At 38.5% G+C, this 19503-nt stretch overlaps 1 pseudogene; it reads left to right on the top strand.

The window, feature by feature from the left end:
- The first annotated feature begins 18405 nt into the window (after window positions 1-18405).
- On the top strand, window positions 18406-19042 carry LOC100296298 (NEDD8 pseudogene; annotated as a pseudogene).
- The last annotated feature ends 461 nt before the right edge of the window (window positions 19043-19503 follow it).

The raw sequence follows: 19503 nt of genomic DNA, 5'->3' as shown, positions 1-19503 counted from the left end.
ACCCACAGGAGCTAGAAGAGAAGCACAAAACAGATTCTCACTTGGTACTTCAAAAAAGAATCAACCCTACCAACACCTTGATTTCAGATTCTGGTCTCCAGAACTTTTGGCACTATGATGGAATAAATTTCTGTTGTTTTAATCCACCTAGTTTGTGGCAATGCATTATGGCTGCCCCAAGAAAACAAATGTTATTTTTATGATTGATTTAAGAAATTTTTTTCTTTGTCTTTGGTGTTCTGCAGCTTCACTGTGCTATATCTAACTGTGGGCTCCTTTTGATTTCTCCTACTTGGAATTTATTGAATGACTTCTCAGGGTTCCCATTTTTCTAATTTGATTTTGGTCTGGAAATTTCTGATTCAGTTATTGTCCTTTCAGTGCTTTATATAGATCTTAAAAGATATTCTTTTCTAGATGTTTTGACTGTTTTTTGTGGGAGAGTTGGTGTAATTATGGAAGAGAAGTCTGTCAGAGTGATCTTTTAATAACCAAACCAGATCATGTCACCATTCTGCTTAATAGTCTCTAATGGCTACTCACAAGGTTTATGATCAAACCCCAAATCCCACAGCAGACCCTGGTGATCATGGAGGGATCAAGCTCTTTGCTTGTCCTCCTGGAACATTCTCTCCCTGGCAAGCTCTGCTCTGGGCTGTGCTCCTGTATTGTCTGTGGTAAGACTGCAGAGGCTGATCCCATGGCAGGGAACAATTTCTGTTCTTGCTATTCTTATTTTTGCAGCTTAATTTTAATCACATTTCATTTTTTTAATATTAGGATTCCAGAACAAGCAAAAGCTTTTATCAAAGGAATTAAGAATAATTGGTAGAGCTAATGTTTTACATCAGAAAAGTTTCTCTATCTCTCACATCATACCATACAAATATAATTGTTTCTCCCTCATTCAGGACAGTTCATTTTGATACATATTTATTGAGCAACTCTACATAACAAGTATCATGCAGGAAACAGGGTGTTTAAAGATGAATACAAGATGATTCTTTTACTTCCAGGACTTCAAAGTTTCTTGAGAAAGACAGATGATAAGAAAATAATTTTAATACCTTTCTGTTTGATAAAGGTCTACAGATATGCATGACCAGGGGAAGGGAAATCAGCCAAGCTTGGGGTTTCAGAGAAGACTTTCTCAATATCTTTCCACCAAGTCTGGTGCAGTTCAATATCCCTGGAGTTTAGAGAAGAGTTTGTTCTGACTACATTGGACAGCAGGAAAGGTAATTTTAGAACTAAAGATGGTTTTGTCCTTTGGCAAGAACATAATCATTTATATTACTTAATTTAGCCAAGAGCTTTCTTTTTACACACAATAACTAATGAGTTGTCCATTCTGTCTCAACAGAGCAACTTGTAAAATAATGATATTATTAGGTCTATTGACTGGAGAGTGGACTTTGATAAACTTGTAAAGCAAAGTCTCCTCTATCTATCTCAGAAAAGAATTACTCTGCTGACAACAGAGGACTGATCTTCAAATTAGAGTCTGTGCACACCTGGGAGTATCTGGAAGCTTTCCAAGGCCCAGGAATAGAACTGTGATTTTAAGGAAATCAGTTTCCAGATCTTCAGCTTCCACATGTATGCTGCCCCCAAACTCTGTTAAAACTGACTTTTGTACTTCCTATTTTCCATGTCTCCTTTTATAATTCCCTTCTCACACTCTATGAAAGAAAAGTAAAGGATTCCACCTTTCCTGAATTGAACTTTGCTCTATTGTATTTTTCTTGGTTGAAAAATTTCACCAGCAGAAAAGGAGAGGACAATTTCAAATAGTGGTGAAAAAGTGAATAACTCAGGTGATTGGTTAACAAATCCTTCTAAGTAGGAGTTTCCTTAAAATTTTTTTTCATCAAAATTAAATGAGAATCTAACAAGTTCTTAATCAATAGATCACTAAAAAGCAATTTTTTAACTGATCACTATGGATACAGTATTTGTTATGTAACTCAGGAGTTCAAAGAATTGAGTAACAGGGCTATAACAAATTCCCTCCCAGTTCTGGCTACTTATTTAGCTGCACTGTGTTTCTTAGTGCTTACATCTACAAAGATGAAGCCAAAATGTAAGTTTTCCATTTTAGTAATAAGTAATATTCATATGTGGGGCTTCCGTGGTGGTTCAGATGGTAAAGAATCTGCCTGCAATGTGGGAGACCCGGGTTCAATCCCTGGGTCAGGAAGATCCCCTGGAGAAGTGAATGGCTACCCACTCCAGTATTCTTGCCTGGAGAATCCCATGGACAGAGGAGCCTGGCAAGCTACAGTCCATGGGGTCACAAAGAGTTGGACATGACTGAGCAACTAACACTTTCACTTTTTTTTCAATATTCATATACAGATATAACCTCATTTATCTCATTAAAAGATGTATTTCTGAGAAATGTGTAGTGTTTAATGGACCTTTATCAATATTTATAATAAATATTATTTTGATCATTTGAACACTAAAAATGAGAATGATAACTCAATCCAGATGGAATTTTTAATACTTAGAGTCTCTGTTCACTAAATTTTTAAATGCAAATGATACACATAAAGTGTTATAGACCAATAAAAGGATCCTAAGTATAAATATGCATCATAAATATATATATATATTACAGTTCTCATGAGGAAATTACAAATATGTCTTGGAAGATAAAAAGGAAAAAAATTAGATCTCTTACATTTAAGGAACAATTTGTTTATATATTTAAACTGTATATGGGTAGATAAAATTGCTTTGGTAAAAAATATTCCAATTAAAAGAGCAACACAGCTTTTAGTTTAAAAGGCCAGTGTTCCCAATGTTCTATTTTATTTTAAAAGGCCAATGTTCTCTTATTTTCTGAACTTTTAAAAAACTTTTGATGTTCAATATAATACAATAATTTTAAAATATTTGAAAAGATAAGGTGCAGGATGGTGATTATAGTTAATAATACTGTCTTGTATATTTGAAAGTAGCTAAGACAGTAGATCTCAAAAGTTCTTGTCACAAGAAAAAAAAATTATAACAATGTGTGTTCATGGATATTAACTAGACTTACTGTGATGATCATTTCACCATATACTAAAATATTGAATCATTATGTTGTACATCCAAAACTATAATGCTGGATGTCATTTTTATCTCAACAAAAAAATGAAAATAAAAATAAAGCAAAAGAAAATTGAAGAAAAAGAGAGGCAGGAGAAAACGTTTGGGGGTGATGGAAACATTCACTCTTCTGATACTGTTTACGGTTTTTTTAGCAGGATATGCTAAATTGGAGAAGGCAATGGCACCCCACTCCAGTACTCTTGCCTGGAAAATCCCATGGACAGAGGAGCCTGGTTGGCTGCAGTCCATGGGGTCGTGAAGAGTCGGACACGACTGAGCGACTTCACTTTCACTTTTCAGTTTCATGCATTGGAGAAGGAAATTGCAACCCACTCCAGTGTTCTTGCCTGGAGAATCCCAGGGACGGAGGAGCCTGGTGGGCTGCCGTCTATGGGGTCGCACAGCGTCGGACACAACTGAAGTGACGCAGCAGCAGCAGCATATGCACATGGGGAAACTTATAGAAATGGGTAATTTAAGCACATGCAGTTTATTGTATTCAATTGTATCTCCACAAAGGATGCTAAAAAGAAAATAAAAACTTACTGACTAAATAAATATATATATTTGAAAGGATAGAAATATTTTCAAAATTGGTTAAGAAAGTCCATGAGCAAAAACTGAATTTCCTGGACTAAAGGATGCCTCCTGACATGGTCCCTGCTTCACCTGGAGAAAGTTAAGCTTTCCAGGTACTGAAACTAGATGCTAGAGACAGTCCTCACCTTTTTAACATCTGAAAACTCTTTCATGAATAAGATAAAGTGTTTCTGCTTGTCTTTATACTGAGTATCAGCTCCTGGAGGAAACAGACAGGAAGGTCAAGGGAACTGTTTTTTCAAGAAAGTTGAACTCAAATACAGCTTACAGTATGTGTTTATTTCTGTGACTCAGAAATAAAAAGATGGTCAATACATTCTTTAAATCTACTCCATTATTCTAGGCTGAAAACATTTAATGCTACAAACATGTCTGCACTTTAAATTACTCTTAGTGGTAATGCAGATAAGACCTCACACATATCAGTATTTAAGGGAAATGGAAGTTAAAAATATACTAAAGGCCTATTTGTAGAAATGTCTATTTAGGTCTTCTGCCCATTCTAGATTGGGTTGTTTGGTTTTCTGTTACTGAGTATAAGAACTCATTTTTATTGTATTTCCTCAAAGTATTAGCCCATGACTTTTCAGGGGGAATAAAAAGTCCTTAGCCACATATGACTTGAGAATCACTGAAGTAGGAGGTTTTTCTGAGTCTTAGTCTCCTCTGTATGAAATAAGAACCTCAATACTTTAGAAATTTGTTGTATGACTCAATAAAATCATAAGTAAAATCACCTAGACTATAGTAGTCATTTAATAGATGAAAGCTCTTTTTGTACATACATATAGACTATTTTAATAATGCTATCTAACCAATGTGATACAATATACTGTTCTATATTCTTTATACTAACTTATCCCCCAAGCCCTATGAGAAGGGTAAAATTATCAGCTTCATTTTATAGGTAAAGAGACTGAGGCCCAAGGTCATTGTAATTATCAGTTTTCAGTAGGTATTGTTGTAATAACAAATAACCTCAAATTTTCAGTAGCTTAAACAGTACACACTTATTTCTCACTGAAGTTATATTCTGGTAGCTGCCTGCCATTTTCCTCAGCTCTTTTTATGGTTCTTCTCAGCGCAGACCCAGGTTGAAAGAGTAGCCAGTTCTAACTGAGGGCACATCATTTTCTTGGTAGAGAGAAAGATCAAGAGAAATGGTGGAAACATACAACAGCTCTTAAAGCTGCTTGCTAGATATAGTATACATCATGTTTCCTCACATACCACTGGCCAGGGCACATACATGATCAAGCCCAAGATCAATAGTGTGAGGAATGTATTATCTGCTTACAAGAAGGGGAAATTATTATTTGGGAAGAATAATGCAGTCTATCACAATTATACAACTTGTAGGTAACTGTGTTAATATCCAAATCTGGCAGTCTAGCACCAGAGTCTGCATTTTTCACCATAACATCATATTTCTTATTTCCAGAGGGATGAATCAAATGGAGAAATGAAATCCCAGCAGCACTCTTCTCCTATATTCAACATTCTATAAAAATTGATGACCATATAGAATACATGAAGCCAGACAAGAAGCCCTAGGACAAATTCAAGGTCACTCAGGGCTACAGTATTTTATCATCGATGTATCTCCAATCATAGAGAGATACCTTACTTGGAAAGCACAGATGAGATTGAACATAACAATATATGTCCATATTCCAGTTCCACGGTAATGACAAATGTTTGATTTTAAGGCCAAACATCTGCTATTCTCATTGTTAAAAAAAAAAAAATTTCATTTGACAAAATAAATACCATTAGGTTTACATTCCGTAATACACAGATGATATTGCATTAACCAGATATTTTGCACTGTCATATATGCATATATGATAGTGTCCTTATAATTTTCTCTTTTGTATAATTCTATGTGTAGATTGTTTGCCACCTAGTGGCAGTTGTTTTCAATTCAAACATTAATATTCATGACCAATTTTAATTAGTTTTTTTAAGGAAAGATCCCAAAGTCATAAAACGTTTAAAAGTGTTGGCAATGACATTATTCTGCTCTAGCAATCTTTAAAAAAAATACCTTGCAAATTTGGTTTATATTTAATCCTTGACAATGACAGATGAGGCAGTGTATTCAGAAGTCATTTCCTGTTGCAAGAAGAATGGAGAGAATGATAAAATGAACATTTTAATTTTTAGTAAATAACTCTAAGATGTTCTTTGGATGTGGTGGTTTTCTGTTTTGCTTTCAATATTGCCTAGCAAAATATACGTACAGAGTTGCAAAACTCACTGATCTATCACAAGCACTCTTTGGCCTATGTGACTCTGAGGATTTAGGCACTGTTCCTGGTGGTCATGTTTATACTTTCAATATCTTATTAACAGTTATTATGGAGTCAAACTATAAAATACGAGGCAGTGAGTTTAGAAGAAAATTCTAAAATATTGCAAATAAAAATAGGATAGTAGTTCACATCAATCAAACTAGCAAAAATTAGAATTTGGCTACTGAAAAATTTGTGCAATGCTGGTAGAAATATAGGTCAGTGCTGCCATGCAAGCCAGCAATATGACAACACTTAAGTATATGCTTATTCTAGCTTCTGCACAGCAAAGGAAATTATAAACAAAATGAAAAGAAAACCTACAAACTGGGAGAAAATATTTGTAAATGATGTGACTGACAAGGGATTTCCAAAATATACAAACAGCTCATATAACTCAATAACAAAGAGAAAACAACTCACTCAAAAAATGGGCAGAAGACCCAAATAGACATTTCTCCAAAGAAGACATCCAGATGGCCAATAAGCACATGAAAAGATGCTCAACATTACTAATTATTTAGTTCAGTTCAGTTCAGTTGCTCAGTTGTGTCCGAATCTTTGCGACCCCATGAACTGCAGCACACCAGGCCTCCCTGTCCATTACCAACTCCCAGAGTTGACCCAAACTCATGTCCATTGAATCGGTGATGCCATCCAACCATCTCAGCCTCTGTTGTCCCCTTCTCCTCTTGCCCTCAATCTTTCCCAGCATCAGGGTCTTTTCAAATGAGTCAGCTCTTCTCATCAGGTGGCCAAAGATTGGAGTTTCAGCTTCAACATCAGTCCTTCCAATGAATACCCAGGACTGATCTCCTTTAGGATGGACTGGTTAGATCTCCTTGCAGTCCAAGGGACTCTCAAGAGTCTTCTCCAACACCGCAGTTCAAAAGCAACAATTCTTCGGTGCTCAGCTTTCTTTATAGTCCAACTCTCACATCTATACATGACCGCTGGAAAAACCATAGCCTTGACTAGGTGGACCTTTGTTGACAAAGTAATGTCTCTGCTTTTTAATATGCTGAGTAGGTTGTTCATAACTTTCCTTCCAAGGAGTAAGCGTCTTTTAATTTCATGGCTGCAATCACCATCTGCAGTGATTCTGGAGCCCAGAAAAACAAAGTCAGCCACTGTTTGCCCATCTATTTGCCATGTAGTGATGGGACCGGATGCCATCATCTTAGTTTTGTGAATGTTGAACTTTAAGCCAACTTTTTCACTCTCTTCTTTCACTTTCATCAAGAAGCTCTTTAGTTCTTCTTCACTTTCTGACTTAAGGGTGGTGTCATCTGCGTATCTGAGGTTATTGATATTTCTCCCGGCCATCTTGATTCCAGCTTGTGCTTCATCCAGCCCAGCGTTTCTCATGATGTACTCTGCATAGAAGTTAAATAAGTAGGGTGACAATATACAGCCTTGACATACTCCTTTTCCTGTGTGGAACCAGTCTGTTGTTCCATGTCCAGTTCTAACCATTGCTTCCTGACTTGCATACAGGTTTCTCAAGAGACAGGTCAGGTGGTCTGGTATTCCCATCTCTTTCAGGATTTTCCACAGTTTATTGTGATCCACACAGTCAAAGGCTTTGGCATAGTCAGTAAAGCAGAAATAGGTCTTTTTCTGGAATTCTCATGCTTTTTTGATGATCCAGCAGATGTTGGCAATTTGATCTCTGGTTCCTCTGCCTTTTCTAAAACCAGCTTGAACATCTGGAAATTCACGGTTCACGTATTGCTGAAGCCTGGCTTGGAGAATTTTGAGCATTCCTTTACTAGCGTGTGAGATGAGTGCAGTTGTGTGGTAGTTTGAGCATTCTTTGGCATTGCCTTTCTTTGGGATCGGAATGAAAACTGATCTTTTCCAGTCCTGTGGCCACTGCTAATTATTAGAGAAATGCAAATCAAAATGACAATGAAGTATCACCTCATACTGGTCAAAATGGCCATTATTAAAAAGTTTACAAACAAGAAATGGTGGACAGGATGTGGATAAAAGGGAACCCTTCTACACTATTGGTGGACATGTAAATTGGCGCAGCCACTGTGAAAAAAAGGGCTTCCCAAGTGGTGGTAGTGGTAAAGAATCCACATGCCAGTGCAGGAGTCATAGAAACATGGGTTCAATCTCTGGGTCAGAAAGATCCCTTGGGAGAGGACATGGCAATCCACTCCAGTATTCTTGCCTGAAGAATCCCATGGTCAGATAAGCATGGTGGGCTATAGTCTATAGGGTCACATAGACTCAGATAGGACTGAAAGGACTTAGCACACACTATGAAAAAAAGTATGGAGGTTCCTTGTGCTGTGTATGTGTGTGTGCTCAGTAGCTTCAGTCGTGTCCAACTCTTTGTGACCCTGTGGACTATAGCCCGCCAGGCTCCTCTGTCCATGGGATTTTTCCAGCAAGAATACTGGAATGGGTTGGCATGTCCTCCTCCAGGGCATCTTCCTGACACAGGAAATCAAACCAGCATCTCCTGTGTCTACATTGCTGGTGGGATTCTTTACCATTGAGCCACCATGGAGGTTCCTTAAAAACCTAAAAATAGAGTTACCATGTGATCCAGCAATACCACTCCTGGGCATATATCTGGAGAAAACTCTAATTCAAAATGATACATATGCCCCGATGTTCATAGCAGTGCTATTTACAATAGTCAAGATATGCTGCTGCTGCTAAGTCCCTTCAGTCATGTCCAACTCTGTGCAATCCCATAGACGGCAGCCCACCAGGCTCCGCCGTCCCTGGGACACTCCAGGCAAGAACACTGGAGTGGGTTGCCATTTCCTTCTCCAATGCATGAAAGTGAAAAGTGAAAGCGGAGTCACTCAGTCGTGTCCGACTCTTAGCAACCCCATGGCCAACAGCCTACCAGGCTCCTCTGCCCATGGGATTTTCCAGGCAAGAGTACTGGAGTGGGGTGCCATTGCCTTCTCTGAGTCAAAATATGGAAGCAACCTAAATGTCCACTGACAAATGAATGGATAAAGAAGATGTAGCATATATATACAATGAAATACTACTTAGCAATAAAAAAAGAATGAAATAATGTTATTTGCAGCAACATGGATGGACCTAGAGATTATCATACTAAGTAAAGTCAGATAGAAAAAGACAAATAAATACCATATGATACCACTTATATGTGGAATCTAGAATATGATACAAATGAACTTATTTGCAAAACAGAAACAGACTCATAGACATGGAAAACAAATTTGTGATTACCAAAGGGGAAAGGGCATGGAGGAGGAATAAATTAGGAGTTTGGGATTAGTAGATACAGACTCCTATATATAAAATAGACAAACAAGATCCTACTGTATAGCACATATTTATTCTAATCTATTTAATTCTAATAATTTAAGCAGATTAGAATAACTTGGAAAAGGACATGGATTTGGGAAATGGATATAAAAAGGAATGAGTGAAGGGATGAATAACTCAGCTAATATGAAAGGACCTCACAGGGCTCCATGGTGTTAATGGGCCTTAAACTGAGAACCAGTGATGATGAAGATCAACTCAGTCTCTGAACATGTGGTCAAAATAATGACGGTTGTATCAAATTTAAGATCAAATTAAAAAGCAGTTGTTTTAAAAACAAAATTTCCTTTCCTAAGCAAAGGAAATTTTCTCTCAAATTGAAGAGACAATTTTTTTTAGCTGGATGATTTTTGTTTGGGGTTAATTGTAGAAGTTATTTATATGTTAAGTGGTCATTGAGATGTTTTTATTTGTTTTATTTTATTTATTTATTTTGCTTACTGCAGTCTTATTTATTACAGAGAAAAAAATGAAGGCCAAGTAAACATCTAGTAACAGAGAAATAGTTCAGTCAATTGGAATCATGGTAGGGATGTTATGTGAGATTTTTTTTATAGTTATTAAATGGACAAAGTTTTGAGCTTAAAGGTAACAGTCTGATACAAACACTTGGTGGAATATAGATGGGAAGTGAATAAAAGGGAACAAGATAAAAGTAGAGATATTTAAGGGGAGAAATAGTTGTGGTCAGCATTTCTCAAAATCTGAGACTCCTACCTCAAGTGGGAAAACCATGCTAGGCTTGCATGCTTAGTTGCTTCAGTCTTGTCCAAATCTGTGTGACCCTAGGGACCACAGTCCTCCAGGCTCCCCTGTCCATGGAATTCTCCACGGGTTGCCATACCCTCCTCCAGGGGATCTTCCCAACCCAGGGATCGAACCCACATCTCTTACATCTCCCGCATTGGCAGGCAGGTTCTTAACCACTAGCAATGTTGCGCTTGCTCCATAGAGAATGATGGTGTTGTCCGAGCACCTTTTCCTCCACTTTTCAGACTCACAGGGAACAGGAGCACCTTAAAGCTATAGAGATAACCTGTGTTAAGCAAATGTACCTGTTGACTTCACCTAACTTGGTGCTTCTCAGACTTACTTGATTAAGCCACCTCTGTTTCTACGAAGAAAGCCATTAATATCTGCCAAACATGCCTTTCACAGCCACTTGGGAAAACACTAGCTTTAGTGAACTGCCTACCACCATCCCTTCATTTTAACCTATATTTTCCATTTCACCTGTCTTTGCAATGCCTATAACGTATACCAGTTTCCTTAAAAATATACACACACAAAATGGTAAAAGTACATGCTTCTTGAAAAATTTTAAACAACAAGAGAAGTAGATTTTGTCTCAAAAATGAGATCATACCATACATCCAGAGCTGTATTTCCCTTTTTCATTAGTAGATCTTTTTCAGTATAGTCACATCACATATATTGTGCTTTTTTAACAACCACAGAATATTCCAGAATAGGAATGTAAATGATCAAGGGTAGGTTTTAGTACCAGGATGGAGGAAGGGGACAAACCCAAAGGACACAGATAGTCCTTTAAGGGAGGGACCCAGTGAAGGCTGCATCAGGCCAAGGAACATTGGCTCTGGACAGCATGAAGGAGTCAAGAGGCACTTTTAAACAGGAGGCAATGGAGCGGGGATAATGCTGTAAAAAAAAGGCTATAAAATGAGAAATCATGGTTATTAAGATTAGACTAGGGAGGAAGATGATATATGTATAGAATCAAAACAACATTAAATATAGTTTTAAATATTTGCAATATACCAGGTACTAGGCTAGGTGCTTTAGATATATTTTTTCATTCAATCTTCAGCATTCCTTCCTCAAAATTTTGTAAGACAGGTTTTAACACCTCCATTATACCTGTAAGGAAACCGAGAATTCAAAAATTCAAGCGAGTTGGTGAAGGTCGCAATGCTACTAAACGACAGGCTGAGTTGACTCCCCGTCTGTCTGACTTGAATGAGGCAGGACCCCAATCATCACCTCACAAGTAGCATGTACTAGGGGAGAAAGGCTGTGACTGTCCGTACTTGGTGGGGGGGTGTGGGGGGGTGTTGGCGCCATGGCTCAGGATCAGCCATTTATGCTTGGTGACTTTTTTGATGGCACAGGTGATGGGGGCGGGTGTGTCAATATCAAGGTGGGAAAAAAAAAAAAATTCCTCAAGGCTTCTTTTCCTGAATATAGAGGTTGTTTTCTAATCTCTTTCCTTTCAAAATCAGCTGAAGAGTGTTATAAAACCATGTGGCTTGAAACTCTTTAAGCACACATCCTTCTGAGGTCTTCTCTACACTTCCTGACCAGCTTTCTCACACTTTCTCAAAAAATAGTCACTGGCTCTCTACCTTCAGGAGGGGACTTCCCTTCTTCAGCTTCCCATCTCACGGAGCTCTCTCAGCTGCACCCTCAGCATGGCCCCAGAGTGTCTATATGTCATTAAACTGAGAGTTTCTGGAGAGGAGAAAGAGTGACCTACATCTGCACGTGAGTTTAGTCCTTCACCCTGCTTGGCCTGGCACAGCAAGGGGCACAAAGGCAGGGACTCAGAAATGATTGTTGAATGGATGGGAAGACAACCGGCCACATTCAACAAGGAAGAGGAGACAGGTGTATAAGATCCACTTCCTTGGTTTCCATGGGAATGCCATGAGTGGGAAAGGCAAAATGATGTGAATGGACATAATGCTAAGATGATTCTCTGGGAAAGGAGCTGGAACATGTGCAGCTCACTTTACAAAGAGGAAGAAAAATAATTAAATTTGTGTATTTTCAAATGTTTTACTCAATGTTAACTATCAGTAGATCAGGTATAAAGTAAAAGTGAAACCATATACCCTTTATATATACATATATATACACATATATGTGGGCTTCCCTGGTGGCTCAAATGGTAAAGAATCTGCCTGCAATGTGGGCAACCCAGGTTCGATCCCTGGATCTAGAAGATCCCCTGGAAAAGGGAATGACAATCCTCTCCAGTATTCTTGCCTGGAGAATTCCATGGACAGAGGAGCCTAGCAGGCTACATACACTACATGGGGTAGCAAAGAGTCAGACACAACTAAGAGACAAACACACATACATATATGTATTTGTGGGGCTTTCCTGGTGGTTCAGTGGTAAAGACTCTGCCTGCTAATGTGGGAGATGTGAGTTTGATTCCCTAATTGGGAAGATCCTCTGGAGAAGGAAATGACAACTCCTGTATTCTTGCCTGGAGAATTCCATGGACAGAGGAGCCTGACGGGGTACAGTCCATAGGGTCACACAAGAGTTAGACACGACTTAGTAACTAAACAAAAACAGACATATTTGTACATGTCTACACATACAAAAATATATATACAATTTTATCTTACAAATGTAATAACTATATTTATCTGTATGTAAACATCTATATCAAATATACTTTATAGGCCCCTAAGAAGCTTAGTCATCTGTATAGAAAAATCCAGCTCTTGCTGGTATATACAGTTGTAGTCACTGACATATCATGGTTTTATTTTATGAAACATTTCATCATAAATTAGTCCCTTCCATGTTGAGGAAAGATTTCCCGAACAAAAAGTTCTCACAATAGAGATGTTGGTGAGTCACTCTCATTTTGGTGACTCATGCTACTTTGGTTTTATAACCTTTTGAGTAATATGATAATAGTAATGCTTAATTTGTATGTGCCTCTACAGACCTCTGAAAATCACCTAGGCAGTGTGGAGCCACAAATAGAGGCTTTCAAATTTTAATTCCAGCTATACTCCTGAAGTATGTGCATTTGGGTAAGTGCTAAGCTTTCATCTCTCTCTGTGTAAAGAATCTACCTTAAAACAGCCACTCTGAGGATTAAAGGAGGTAATCAAACAAACGTATTTTGCTCCCAAATGTTAGAAGTATTTCTATCTTCCTGCTTCTCCTCTCGATGACAATAAATGTGTAAGGGAGTGGGTAACTTCCCTGGTGGTCAAGATGTTAAGACTCTGCACTTCCAAAGCAGGGGACATAGGTTTGATCCCTGGTCGGGGAACTAAGACCCCACATGTCTTGTGGCATGGCCAAAATAAATAAATAAAAATTTTAGAAAAGGATGACTCCAAGTTTTAAAAAGTGTCAGGAATTAGTCATTGGACATTCAATTAAGTTAAACCATGAATTTATATACTGATTACCAAAGTGAGGCTAAGATCAATTGCCCACTTAGATGGTTTGTGTTGAATTCACATTTATTGTCAAGGGTTTTCTGTGTTGTCTACGCTGACATTCAGCCTTCCCTGCGAGGAAAGCCTGAAATCAAGATGCACGTTGAGCCTTGATGTCTCACAGTATCTTTGAGGGTAGATCATACTGTGTAGATGATAAAAGTGAGCACAGAGAAATCAAGTAATCTTGCCCAAGGTTATAACAAAGCTAGAAAGCATGAGTGGACAAAATTGGAAAGCTAGTGCTTTATATTCCAGAACTCTCTGTGACTTCCTGTTATTGTTGTGACTCGTTTACTTCCTATGGTTTGTATGCTGCAGCGATTTGCAACAATCCAAGGAAGATAAATTGAAGGCCTATCCGTGCCAACCTCCAAATGTTTCAATTCAACCAGCATTTCCTGAGCCTAAATGGCAAATGTTAACTCGCATTGTTTTGTCCATTCTGCTCAATCCTCCCTTACTCTTCTTCCTGATGACTGGAAATCTACCACTGGAAATTACACTTTAGATAAATGGTTAGCTATCTGTTAAAATACAGACATTTTTTTCCAAATCAGTATCTATTTTTCCCCCACGATATCAGTAATCTGTGCCTTAAAGTGAATTAGCTTGGCTCCATTTGTATAATGACGAGCAAGGAATGTCACAGGCCAGTAAAAAATGAAAAGGGAGGCTGTGGAAACACTGCAGGGCTTCCTCACACAACACCCTGCTTGATTCTCGGTTCAACTAGGGCTGTTTTGTCCCATAAAACAGTCCAGGAAAGGATGTGGGATGCGTACGTGGTAGAACATCATGCACTTGTTAAAATGATATTTTCCAAAGAAAATTTAATGAAATGGTAGAATACTCCTAAAGAATCATTAGCTGAAAAAAACAGTGACAAAAATTTGTGTTACCACTTGATTGTAATTTTGTACCATATGTGTATATGTATGCATATATGTGAGTATGCATGTGAGTGTACATGAATGTGTGTGTGTGTGTGTGTGTTAATACTGAGATGTTGGCTGAGTCAGAGATGAGATTATGCGAGCTTGGCCTGTGGCATTCAATCCACCACAACCTGGCAGAAGTCCTCTGTGAGTTTGGGGCAAACCAGTCTTCTGCCTTTCATAAAATCTGTCAAAACCAGGAGCTGTTGCTGATGAAATGCAAACAAAAGAACTCCAAACTGTAAGAAGGGTGAAGATGAAAGGGCTCTGAGACCATCTACCTCCTTTCCATATCCCAGGGGTAAATGCAACATTTCTTGTGATGGCTTCCAGAAATGTATTCTCATGCAAGTATGGATCTCACCCTTATCGGTTTTTTTTTTTTTTTTTTTAGATATATGGAATTACAGTCTTCTGAATCATTTTACTTTATACTCCATGTACTTTAACTTTTCATATCAGTATTTGTTTTATTTCATAAAAATTTATGTAATGCTTTCTATGTGTCAAGCCATCATCTAGCACTTTGCAAACACTGAATCCTTTAATCCTCATAAAAACCTATGAGATGGGTACTGTTCTTATGTCCACTTAACAGACAAGCAAAGTGAGGCGCAAAGAGATTGAAATACATGCTGTAGTGGTGGAGCCAGGTTTTGAATGAAGGTATGGCTCCAGAGTCTGCACTGAGGTTTCAAAATCAACAGCTGAGCCTCTGTTTGGTATGTACAGACAGTATATACAAATCTTAGTATATACATGGAATTCCCTGGTAGCTCAGTCAGTAAAGAATCTGCCTGCAGTGCAGGAGACCCAGGTTTGATCCCTGGGTAGGGAAGATCCTCTGGAGAAGGAAATGGCAACCCACTCCAGTATTCTTGCCTAGACAATCCTATAGACAGAGGAGCCTGGCAGGCTGCAGTCCATGGAGTCGTAAGAGTTGGACATAACTTATCAGTCAACTAAACCACCGCCAGTGTATACATAGACATCATCTTTCTTAATAACTGAGTGATATTTCATTTCATGAACAACCATGATCCAATAAATCTATAAATCTGATCTACTATTTATAAGTACTTTGGTTGTTTTCAGTTTTATATTATAAAAAAGTTACCAAAAATTACATTTATCATCTATCTCTGTATAAACACACAAGATAGCCTCAGGATAAATGCTTGGCAGTGATGTTGCAAAATCAAAAGGCCAATTCTTTAAATATTTGATAAATAATGCCAAATTATCTCAGAAAAAATTGCTATCAACCATTCTCTTATTAACAGTTATGAGAATGCTTATTTTCTTCACACCCAAATGCTCTGGCTTGCCAATTTATCAACAGAGAAGGGAGGAAGCTGAGATTGGTTTCTATTTGTACTTGCATTTTAAAAATTAAAAATTAGGTTGGACACATTTCTATATGTTTATTGAACAGATAATATTTTTCCTTCTATGAACTTCCTTTTATGCATTTTATCCTTTGTGGTTTCTCCAGTGAGTTTTTTTCTTATTGATTATCAAGTGCTTTTTGTTTTTGAAGGCTATTAGCCTTTTTCTGTCATATGTAATACATATGTATTTCCCCAGGTTGGAGGAAATCAGTGTCAGCCAAGTGAATATTGTGGAATCAGTAGTCTGGACACTTCCAGCAACACAGTATCAAGATGTGCAGTAGTGAATGACACAATGAATAAGTTATAGTGTCCCCTAGCATGTGAAAGTACAGAGTCGAAGGCAAGGGCTCTGAATATGTGCAGCAAGGCATCATGCCCAACCCTCCCAGAAGTTTCCAGAAGGGTAATGTCACGAGATTCATCTCAGGAAAAGACTGAGCTTCCAGTTGATCAGGTACATTGAAAGAGGTTTAAGTACATTGAACTTGGAAGGATTTTCAATAAATGTAATACTTGTTCTAATGGTAGCTCAGGGCAAGGCATATACTTTCAAGTCAGTCCGCCTAGGCTGAAACCAGAGTTTAAATATTATTAGCTCTAGGACAATTACATAATCTCTCTGTGTCTCAGTTTCCTCACTCATGGTTGGTGGGCAGAGGGTAGTACTCCTCGCCCAGGTGCGAGAATGATATGATAGTGTATGGGAACTTCCCAGGGCAGAACCTGTACCTCAGGAGTGTTGAGTAAAGGACGGCTCTGCAGATGGCCACAGGGGAGGCCAAGCGGTCTATCCGATGCATATTCTTCATGGAGACAAGGTATTAAGGAGAATGACACGAAAAAACTAACAGCACATATCTCTGGCTGGTGAAAAATGAAAGTGTTAGTCACTCAGTTGTGTCTGACTCTTTGCAACCCTATGGACTGTAGCCCACCAGGCTCCTCTGTCCATGGAATTCCCCAGGCAAGAATACTGCAGTGGGTTGCCATTTCCTCCTCCAGGGGACCTTCCCAACCCAGGGATCAAACCTGGGTCCCCCGCATTGCAGCAGATTCTTTGCCATCTGATCCACCTAGCTGGTAGGATTGTGGAAATTCTGTTTTTCTCATTTGTCTGCATTTTCACTAGTGAACAAACATACACTTTTACCATTGACATAAAATATTACTTTTAATAACCTGTTCTCTCCCAGTAGACTTTGTTTATTAACCTCAACTAACTCTGATTCATACCAGTAGACTTTGTTTATTAACCTCAACTAACTCTGATTCCTACCATGTTCCTCAGATCTATCAATCACATCTAGCTAGCTAGCTAGCTCTCCAGCCATGACCTTTCTACAAAGAATTCATTACATTCTAAAGTGAAAACAGGTCCAGGGGAGGAAAAAAGAGAACACAATGGAAAATACATGTAAGTAGGTTCTAAGATCCAACAGAGCTGTTATATTTTGAGAACAACTTTGGCTCTGAGCTTCCAGGAAGACAAAGCAAAAAAAGGAAGAAAAAAAAAAAAGATCTCATTTCCTTTACAGAAGAAAAAAGTTCCCCTGGGAACTTTTCTAGTTGAAGAGGCAGTAGGAGATAAAGAAGGCAACATTTTCAGAAATGTCAGCTCATACTAGTATTTCTTGAAATGTCTCTCAGTAAGAAGTAAGGTAACAATGAAACCCAGTTAAGACAATCTGGGGACTTATCCGATGGCTCCTGGGCTTCCCTGGTGGCTCAAAAGGTAAAGCGTCTGCCTACCTTGTGGGAGACCCAGGTTGGAACCCTGGGTCGGGAAGGTCCCCTGGAGAAGGAAATGGCAACCCACTCCAGTACTTTTGCCTAGAAAATCCCATGGACTGAGAAGCCTGGTAGGCTACAGTCTATGGGGTCACAAAGAGTCAGATATGACTGAGCGATTTCACTTACTTCACTTATCCGATGGCTCAGCAGTAAAGAATCTGCCTCCAATGCAGGAGATGTGGGTTTGATCCTTGGGTCAGGAACATCCCCTGGAGGAGAAAATGGCAACCCACTCCACAAATCTTGCCTGGGAAATTCCATGGACAGAGGAGTCTGTCGGGCTACAGTCCATGGGGTGGCAAAAGAATCAGACATGACTAACGGGCTGAACAACAAGACAATTTTGCAAGTCAGTAAAATAGCATGGTCCCAAAACATGGTTTTTGGAAAGTCAGAAATGATTAGAACTGGACTATATAGTGACATGGAGACATTGCTTGTCCATCAAAGAAACCCACGTAATGAGCATTTTGCAACACCTTCACCATAATGTGTGCATCTTTCTACTGGTGAGATATTGGCTTGAACCACAGAATTTATACATGTATGAATTATCTTGAGAACTAAATTATGTTTTCTACTTTTGTTTTGTTACACCACACCTAATACACTTGGCATTTATAACTCACTAACTGCTTTGATCCAGTGTCATATATATATTCCTTTTCATCTTTAGCTGTTATATATGAATTTCAAACACAATTTATTTTTAAATTTACTTTGGATAAAATCTATTTGGTGGTTTGAATCACATAAAGTTTTATGAGAAAATGTTACAAGTAAGGTCCTTTTATTGCATGAAATTCAGAAATGCTTTACTATCAAAAATTGGGACTGAGAGATGTATCGGCGACAGCAGCAGTAGAAGCAGCAATTTATCTGTGTGCAGCCCCAAATGGAGAGGAAGATGCTAATTAAAGTGAAGACGCTGACCAGAAAGGAGATTGAGATTGACACTGAACCCACAGACAAGGTGGAACAAATCAAAGAGCGTGTGAAGGAGAAAGAGGGAATTCCCCCAGAGCAGCAGAGGCTCACCTACAGTGGTAGACAGATAAACGTCAAGAAGACATCAACTGATTACAGGCTGTTAAGTGGTTCAGTCCTCCATCTGGTATTGGCTCTGAGAGGAGGGGGTGGTCTTCGGCAGTGATAGACCCTGCTCCATTTTACCTCCTTGCCCTGTCACTCATAATGAGGCATCATATATCCTCTCACTCTGTGGGACACTAGAGCCACTGCCCCCTCCCCTGGCTGCCCAGTCTGTTGGTGGGAGACTGTGAGGACCCCAGGAAGCAGTGTTCCTGGCCCAAAGGGCCCTTGCTGGCTATTAGGTTTTAGTTTGCAGTCCTGTGTGCTTCCCTCTCTTATGGCTGCATCCCTGATTCTCAATAAAATATTTTTTGGCCAAAAAAAAAAAAAATTGGGATTGAAATGCTCCTTTAACTTATATCTTTTAATCACTTTGCATATTTAGAAAACACTTCAAATTGATGAGATGCTGTCCTCATCAGAATGCTTGATGTTCAAATTTAGTTATTGCTCTGATTTCCCTGCATTGTGTGTTTTAAATATGAAATTTAAAGTAATCCCCAGGTTTACTTAGGTATGATAAAAAGAGAGACAAAAATACACAAAATCACCCCTTTTTACATGCAGGTTGAGGCAAATAATCATAAATTACAACTACTTCAGTAACTCACTTCAAAAATGTATTCTGAAGAAAAATCTATTCTTAACTAACCAAGTGGGGGTAAGGAGGATTGATTTTTTTTTTCCAGAAATGGTTTTGTTTCTTTACCTTGTTGATATAAATCCAAGAAAAACTAAAGGATCACAAATGTGA

The sequence above is a fragment of the Bos taurus genome, chromosome 9 (genome assembly GCF_002263795.3).
Source record: "Bos taurus isolate L1 Dominette 01449 registration number 42190680 breed Hereford chromosome 9, ARS-UCD2.0, whole genome shotgun sequence".
In the NCBI taxonomy this organism is placed as follows: Eukaryota; Metazoa; Chordata; class Mammalia; order Artiodactyla; family Bovidae; genus Bos; species Bos taurus.
This window is presented reverse-complemented; position numbering and strand designations above follow the sequence as displayed.